This window comes from Budorcas taxicolor, chromosome 3 (genome assembly GCF_023091745.1).
Source record: "Budorcas taxicolor isolate Tak-1 chromosome 3, Takin1.1, whole genome shotgun sequence".
NCBI classification, from domain to species: domain Eukaryota; kingdom Metazoa; phylum Chordata; class Mammalia; order Artiodactyla; family Bovidae; genus Budorcas; species Budorcas taxicolor.
In genome coordinates this window covers 114,681,428-114,690,013 of record NC_068912.1, presented here as the reverse complement: position 1 = coordinate 114,690,013, position 8,586 = coordinate 114,681,428, and positions in this window count along the sequence as shown.

Here is an 8,586-nt window from a genome sequence, read left to right as displayed (position 1 = left end):
GTGAAAGACTTTACTCTCTTGGGCTCCAAAATCACAGCAGATGGTGACTGCAGCCATGAAATTCAAGGACTCTTGCTCCTTGGAAGAAAAGCTGTGACCAACCTAGACAGCATATTAAAAAGCAGAGACACCACTTTACCGACAAAGGTCTATCTAGTCAAAGCTATGGTTTTTCCAGTGGTCATGTGTGGATGTGAGAGTTGGACTATAGAGAAAGCTGAGTGCCAAAGAATTGATGCTTTTGAACTGTGGTGTTGGAGAAGACTCTTGAGAGTCCCTTGGACTGCAAGGAGATCCAACCAGTCCATCCTACAGGAAATCAGTCCTGAATATTCATTGGAAAGACTGATGCTGAAGCTGAAGGTCCAATACTTTGGCCACGTGATGCGAAGAGCTGACTCTTTAGAAAAGACCTAGATGCTAGGAAAGATTGAAGGCAAGAGGAGAAGGTGATAACAGAGGATGAGATGGTTGGATGGCATCACCACCTTGATGAACATGAGTCTGAGCAAGCTCCAGGAGTTGGTGATGGACAGGGAAGCCTGGCATGTTGCAGTCCTTAGGGTCTCAAAGAGTCAGACATGACTGAGCGACTGAACTGAGCTGACATGTAAGACAGATAGCTGCACAGCACAGGGACCTCAGCTCAGTGCTCTGCGATGGCCTAGAGGGATGGGATGGGGGGCGAGGGAAGGAGATCCAAGAGGGAGGGGATAAGTGTATACATATGGCTGAGTCACTTGGTTGTACAGCAGAAACCAGCGCAACATTATAAAGCAACTTTACCCCAATTTTCAAAGTCAACATGACTTGCCATGCAGATAGCATCAAGATAGTGTAGATAAAGATGTCCAGCCAATCCACAGAAGGTGAGAACGGACACTCATTTCTTCTGACGTATAAAAATTGGAACTTTTAACAACACTTGTGCTCAGTCCAGGAAGCACTGAAGAGGTAGCTTGCTGCCTTCTCGCCAGTCTCCTGGAAGGACTTACCGTGGACTAGAAGCTGCCTGTGTACAAGCAAAGCCCACAGTTCTTCATTGGACAGATGAGGAAGAAGGCTCAGACCCCAACTCCTCAGCCCTTGACTGAGTAGGGAAGTTCAGTTTGGGGTCGGGGATGGAAACCATCATTTGCATTGAATCCAGATGGTGCTCTGCACCCCAGCGTCCCTAAATAAAGAGTCTGAGGGATGAAACTGTACCTCTGTCGACTAAAAAGACGCATGCCTATTACACAGAGTGAAGTCAGTCAGAAAGAGAAAGACAAATAGGGTATATTAACATATATATATATATATGAAATCCAGAAAGATGGCAGCAGTGATCCTGCTGGCAGGGCAGCAAAGGAGAGACAGCTGTAAAGAACAGACTTTTAGACTCAGTGGGAGAACGAGAGGGTGGGATGATTTGAGAGAATGGCGCTGAAACATATACACTACCAAATGCAACATAGAGAGCCAGTGTGAGTCTGCTGTGTGAAGCAGGGCACCCAAAGCCAGTGCTCTGTGACAATCTGCAGGGATGCAGTGGGGAGGGAGGTGGGAGCGGGTTCAGAATGGGGGGGACACATGTATACCTATGGCCAATTTGTACTGATGTTTGGCAAAAAACCATCCAATTATCCTCAATTAAAATAGATACATAAATTTTTAAAATGCATGATTTAAAAGGTAAGAGTTATGTTTTATTCAGCAAACTTTCTTGGGGCTTCAAGACTGGAAGAACACATCTCAGACTGTGCTAAGAAAACTTCCAAAGAAGAAGGGGTGCAGGGAGAGCCGGGATATGTAGGAGCCTTTTGCCCCAACACCAGGCAGTCAGAACAAAAGATTACTGTTAATAGAAAAAAGCTAGACATCTCAGGTTAAAGAATCTGGTGCTTTTTCTGTGCATGAAAAGATGCAAGAGCCTGCTGCCGCTGCTGCTGCTGCTGCTGCTGCTGCTGTTGCTACGTCGCTTCAGTCATGTCCGACTCTGTGCGACCCCATAGATGGCAGCCCCACCAGGCTCCCCCGTCCCTGGCACTCTCCAGGCAAGAACATTGAAGAGGGTGGCCATTTCCTTCTCCAGTGCATGAAAGTGAAAACTGAAAGTGAAGTTGCTCAGTCGTGTCTGACCCTCAGAGACCCCATGGACTGCAGCTTTCCAGGCTCCTCCATCCATGGGATTGTCCAAGCAAGAGCACTGGAGTGGGGTGCCATCGGCTCACTGAAATCATTCCTTTGATTTGCAGCTCAGCTACCCAGGGCCAGCATCCTGGGTTTTCTCACCCTGAATTTCTTCAGGCTGTGCGGCTGGAGGCGGCTGCAGTCTGCCGACTTCTAGATGGTAGGTCTCTTGGTTTCTTCCCTGAGCTCCCCTGTGGCTCACCATCTGGGTGGCTGTGAGGTGATGGCTTGATGGCTGCAACATCGCATGTTTACTGATATGACAGGCAGTAGTTTATTGCTCCCCTTTCTGGTGTTTATTTTTCTAAAGCTTCAGAACCCAAGATAAAGGAGGCTGTGCTTGAATCAACTCAGTAGCAGTTTCTGCTATTAATGGCCCTGTTACCAAATAAGTAGGTAGGCAAGAGACAAAAAGAGAAAATAATAGCCCTTGACCAATGCTTATCTTCTCAGATGTCTTTTCTTGAGTTATTAAACTGTTTAAGTAAAAGCAAGACTGTAAATGAAGTGTTCAGAAAACCAAGTTGTTGGTCCTGGGTTTTGTATTGAAATTCTTATGAATTACTCTCTGGTTACTAGTTCACAGAAAACCACTTGTTCTTTTGTACCAATGTGTCTTACGTGAGTTGCTATAAATTTCTGCAGCACCACAAGGCTGAAGTTTAATTTGTATCAGATGTAGCACTCGACTGAATCTTATAATTTATTGAAATGCTGTTTAAGCTGTGATGATCCAGGCCATTTTTCCTCGCATTATTTCCTCATACTTCTAACCAAGCGCCTCCTTTTGTGTTTGGAGCATCAGCAGAGCCCTCCTGTGGATCATTTAACAACTGTTAATTTGCTGTTCATCAAGCTCAGCCTTCCAGGATAGGTAATTATGTCAGCTTCATGAGTTAGCCAATGATTCTGGTCTGTTGAGGTAGAGACTTTAATTGAATGTTTATCGTCATGTGCAAAAAGAAAATGATTACAGACTAGATCTTGGCATTGCCAAAAGGGGGAAAAAAAAAACAACAACAACACACACACACACATTCCAGTTCAAAGCATTTCAAGAAGGAAAGACAGCTTGGAAAGCAGCAGCTTTGTTTTGCCATGGAAAGGTTCGTATCTTAGGACGTGATCCAATGTCATGAATTTCCCTCAAGTCAAAAATATAAATTAAAGGACTTTCCTAGTGATCTACTGGGTGAGATTTCATGCTTCCACTGCAGGGGCACAGGTCTGATCCTCTGTCAGGGAACTAAGATTGTGCATGCCCCGTGGCCCAGCCAAAAGAAGGGGAGAAAGGAAAGAAAGAATGTGCTTAACAATCTAAATTCAATCAAACTCTCTGAACAAGACAATGTACCCAACTTTTTAATAAACATTTTTGTGGTGAACCATAACATGCATTCAGTCAGTTCAGTTCAGTCGCTCAGTTGTGTCTGACTCTTTGCAACCCCATAGACTGCAGCACACCAGGCCTCCTTGTCCATCACCAGCTCCCGGAGTCCACCCAAACCCATGTTCATTGAGTCGGTGATGCCATCTAGCCATCTCATCCTCTGTCGTCCCTTTCTCCTCCTGCCCCTAATCCCTCCCAGCATCAAGGTCTTTTCAAATGAGTCAGCTCTTCACATAGGTTGCCAAAGTATTGGAGTTTCAGCTTCAACATCAGACCTACCAATGAATACCCAGGACTGATCTCCTTTAAGATGGACTGGTCGGACCTCCTTGCAGTCCAAGGGACTCTCAGGAGTCTTCTCCAACACCACAGTTCAAAAGCATTAATTCTTCGGTGCTCAGCTTTCTTCACAGTCCAACTCTCACATCCATACATGACCACTGGAAAAACCATAGCCTTGACTAGATGGACCTTAGTCGGCAAAGTAATATCTCTGCTTTTCAATATGCTGTCTAGGTTGGTCATAACTTTCCTTCCAAGGACTAAGCATCTTTTAATTTCATGGCTGTAGTCACCATCTGCAGTGATTTTGGAGCCTCCCAAAATAAAGTCTGACACTGTTTCCACTGTTTTCCCATCTATTTCCCATGAAGTGATGGGACCGGATGCCATGATCTTCATTTTCTGAATGTTGAGCTGTAAGCCAAATTTTTCACTCTCCTCTTTCACTTTCATCAAGAGGCTTTTTAGTTCCTCTTCACTTTCTGGCATACAGAATTATTCACATAAATGTGAATAATGTTGAATTGACCATGCAGATCCATATCAAGCATTTTTAAACTTCCTTTCAAATTCTGCTCTCTCATCCATCATGTTCCTATTGTTTGCTATCTGCTCACTCTGCCATCCTGACTAGATCATCACAACTGTAGTATTAGCATGTCTAGAAATATTTATAAGTAGCCGTCACTCTTAGAAGACCTTCCGGCTGGGCATGGAACACTGCGTTGTGGGGAGTCTTCTCTCAACACTGTGCTCCATGCGGCGTCTCTTTTGCTCTTGAAGAGTCAGCTCTCTGCTGGCCATCCCTAAGTACAAAATGTCTTTTCCTTCTAGTAATTTGGGGAAATGGCCTCAGCTCTGAGCTGTGGTTTTGCAAGGTGTTTGCCCTCTGCTGGTCTATGAGCTACCCAAGGGTCACTAGTGAAGCCGCTCAGTTGTGTCCAACTCTTTGCAAGCCCCTGGACTGTAGCCTACCAGGCTCCTCTGTCCATGGAATTTTCCGGGTAAGAGTACTGGAGTGGGTTGACATTTCCTTCTCAAGGGGATCTTCCCAACCCAAGGATAGAACCTGGGTCTCCCGCATTACAGGCAGACTCTTTACCGGTTGAGCCACCAGGGAAGCCACCTCCTCCATGCTCTGCTTTTCTCTGCTGAAGGGAAGGAGGCCAGGAGGTCACATGCCCACTGGACTCTGGAACCCCCGGGTCCCTGTTCCTCTGCTTCTGGGCTGGATTACAGCTGTGCTGGAGGCCACCATCACTGTGCAGCAAGAGGACTCAAGAGGGCCTTGGACAAAGTCCCTAGGAGCTTTGCAGCCGCCGTCCTCCTGGAAACCCATGGCCTCCACTCCCAGCCGATTGACACACCCAGAGAAGGATGTCTGAGGAACCGGCATCGGTCAGAAGTGGGATCAGGAGGCCTGGGTCCAAGGTTCACACATGAAACTTCTCAGCAACTTAGGCTAGGGGAGGAGTTAGAACACGTCTATCTCATTTGGGGTGATTTCTTATACGTTCTGTAATGGGACCTCCACCCTGTGGAGTGGCAAGAAGTGAAGCTGATGATGACAAGGTAGCCCCAGCGCTCATGGCCAAAACACCAGCCAACGCCATCTGTAATCAGAGAGCTGGTGAGCTAACTGCAGTGAGAACAGAGAGCTTGAGTCCCAGGCTCGACATGGCTGCTCTCATGCCGTGCCCCAGAGGTCCTGTCCAGTCTAAGGCATCTTTCTTTGAAGAACAGGCTCAGAGAAGAGTCGAAGGCCTGGCCTTCAGATCCCAGAGGCCTGGCTATCGACATTTGCCTGTGCCCTTCAAGAGCCCTGCATCAGCTGGATCCCATCTTCGCAAATACACCTGAGTTATAATACCCCAGGGGCCCACGCCGCCCTCACGGTTTCTTTCCACTGTCTATCTAATCCTCAAAACAACCCTAAGAATTAAGAGCTTCCCTGGTGGCTCAGACAGTAAAGTGTCTGCCCACAATGTGGGAGACCCAGGTTTGATCCCTGGGTTGGGAAGATCCCCTGGAGAAGGGAAAGGCTACCCACTCCAGTATTCTTGCCTGGAGAATCCCAGGGACAGAGGAACCTGGAAGGCCAGTCCATGGCAAGGAGTCGGACACGACTGAGCGACTTCACTTTCACTTTTTCTTTCAAGAAGTAGGAACTCATATTCTAACTTGAAAGGGGGAATCTTCAAACTTGGGAGAGAATGGTGATCGGCCTGAGGTGGCAGAGCTGGTGAACTTAGGCTTCAGATCAAGACCCTCTGATGCTGAAAGCCACCCTCACAACCTCTGAAAACCAGAACCTGAGTGCTGGGCTCATGCCTGCCACTCCAGCAGCTGCTCCCACAAAGCAGGACAGCTTTCACTTCTCTCTGAGCATTGTCAGGAGTCCTGAGAATAGAATTCATTCCAGCAAAACAAGTTTCCCCTTGGTGTGGACAGAACTGTGGCGCTCAGGGACTTTTTTTTTTTACTTTTTATTTTGTATTGGAGTATAGCCTATTAATGGGCTTCCCAGATGGTGCTAGTGGTAAAGAATCCACCTGTCAATGCAGGAGATGAAAGAGACATGGGTTCGATCTCTGGGTCGGGAAGATCCCCCAGAGGAAAAAATGGCAAACTATTCCAGTATTCTTGCCTGGAGAATCCCATGGACAGTGGAGCGTGGTGGGCTACAGTCCCTGGGGTTGTAAAGAGTCAAACATGACTGAAGTGACTTCGCACGCATGCACGCATAGCCTCTTAGCAATGTTGTGCAGATTCAGGCGGACACTACAGCGACTCAGCCACACATATACACGTGTCCATTCTCCCAAACTCCCCTCCCATCCAGGCTGAATTCGGGGACCTTTAGCAGGATCTTCAGCCTGACCCAGAAGACTCCCGAAGGCTTCGTCCAGAGCTGATCCACTCCATGGTGGGGGTCACCTTCAAGAGAATTCCCACCTGCTCTTGCAAAGCCAGCTGGGCGATCTGTGTTCAGACGGACAAAGACTTAGCAAAGGGAGGCAGGAGCCGGAGATCTGAGAAGGCTCCTGGGGTCTGTTCAGAGGGATCTGGGTCCTGTTGCTCTGTAGGCTGACCTCGTGGGCTCTCGTCCGCCCACATTTCTTATGTCCTGCCCCTCGCTGCCCCCTCACAGTGACCTCTGGACCTATATCCGTTTTGACTCAGGCCTCTGATGGTTCAAGACGTTTCCAGTCACCTCTGCCACTGACTGAGGCCACCTCAGCAGCAGCTGATGCAAGGAATTTGCAGCTGAGGCACTTGGTTGTTCTTTTTTTCAGTCCAAACAGTTTCATGGCAACTCTATTAATAAAGGTGACAGCTCACAACCTCCTCCCATGTGGGAACTTAGGGTGCCAGGGGGCCAGGCGGGGTTGGGGCCATGCAGCAAAGCCGTGGCCTACTTGACATCTGGCCAAGCTGGGGACCTGGGGGCTGGAGACCACCTGCCCTCCTGTTACTATGGCGATGGAGGCAGCTGAAGGTCACCACCGAACAGGGCTGCTCTGAGCATTTTCCCATGCGCTTCTTCTCTATAGCTGAGACGTAAAGCAAATAGGGCAGGAAAGAATAGGATTGGTTGGCAAAGATCTTTAGCATCAAATAAATTGACTTTCCGATTGCTTAGACAAAGGGGGAGTTAGAAGATAATATCAGGATCTCAGTTACTTAGTTATAGTTTATTTTATACAAAAATATATTCATGTCATCAGTTAGGTATACTCCCAATCATTTGTTTCAAAATGTAACACTATTCATCCTCTGCTATTTCCTTAGTCAATTTTGAGTTCTTAGGCAAATAAATATCTTTAGACACATGTTTGAAATGTATTTTATTTTTACTTGCTTTATTAGCATATTTCCATGAAAAGACGCTGATGTTGGGAAAGATTGAAGGCAGGAGGAGAAGGGGCCGACAGAGGAGATGGCTGGATGGCATCACCGACTCAACGGACATGGGTTTGGGTAAACACCGGGAGCTGGTGCTGGACAGGGAGGCCTGGCATGCTGCAGTTCATGGGGTCGCGATTGAGCGACTGAACTGAACTGAACTAAACTGATGCAGGTAAAAACAAAAACAACTCATGAGAGATGTTTAAATGGTGTCCATTTCCCGGCTGTACGATTTACTTCCCTTTCTCTTTGCAGGGTGTTTGGATGGTTGTCATGGTTTCGGCCATTCATGTCGTTTATTTAATCCCACAAACACCGAATGTCAGCTCTGCCCCCTGGCCCTCACTGAGCGCTGGCAATTCAGTGGTGAGCAAAAGGCACACATGCTCTGCCCTGTTGGGAAAATGCTTCACAACATTTTCACAACAGTCACACACACAGAGTCAGGTACTGCAGTAACTCCAGTAAAGGAGACATCTGGGAGGTGCTGGGGGTCTGGTTTAAACTGTTGAGGGTTCAGGGGAGAAGGCTTCCCTAAAGCAGGGATGCTAATCTGGACGGGTGAGGAAGGAGAGCGGTGTGTGTTGAATGAATGAGTGGGAAAGATCAGAAGAGAAGGCTGGGGACGAGATGAGGGTGCAGTCTTGTGCAGGCTGGTCTGAGGTCCCCGGAGGCAGCCTCCTGGCGTTATTGAGAAGCCGTTAGATGTCGGGTCTGTGCTGGTGCAGATGTGCTGGCCTGAGATGGGGTGAAACCCTGAGCGTGGACGACAGGTGAGGAGAAAGGACACTCGTGTCCAACAGATTTCCCTCCATCTTGTCGGTGTCCTGTAT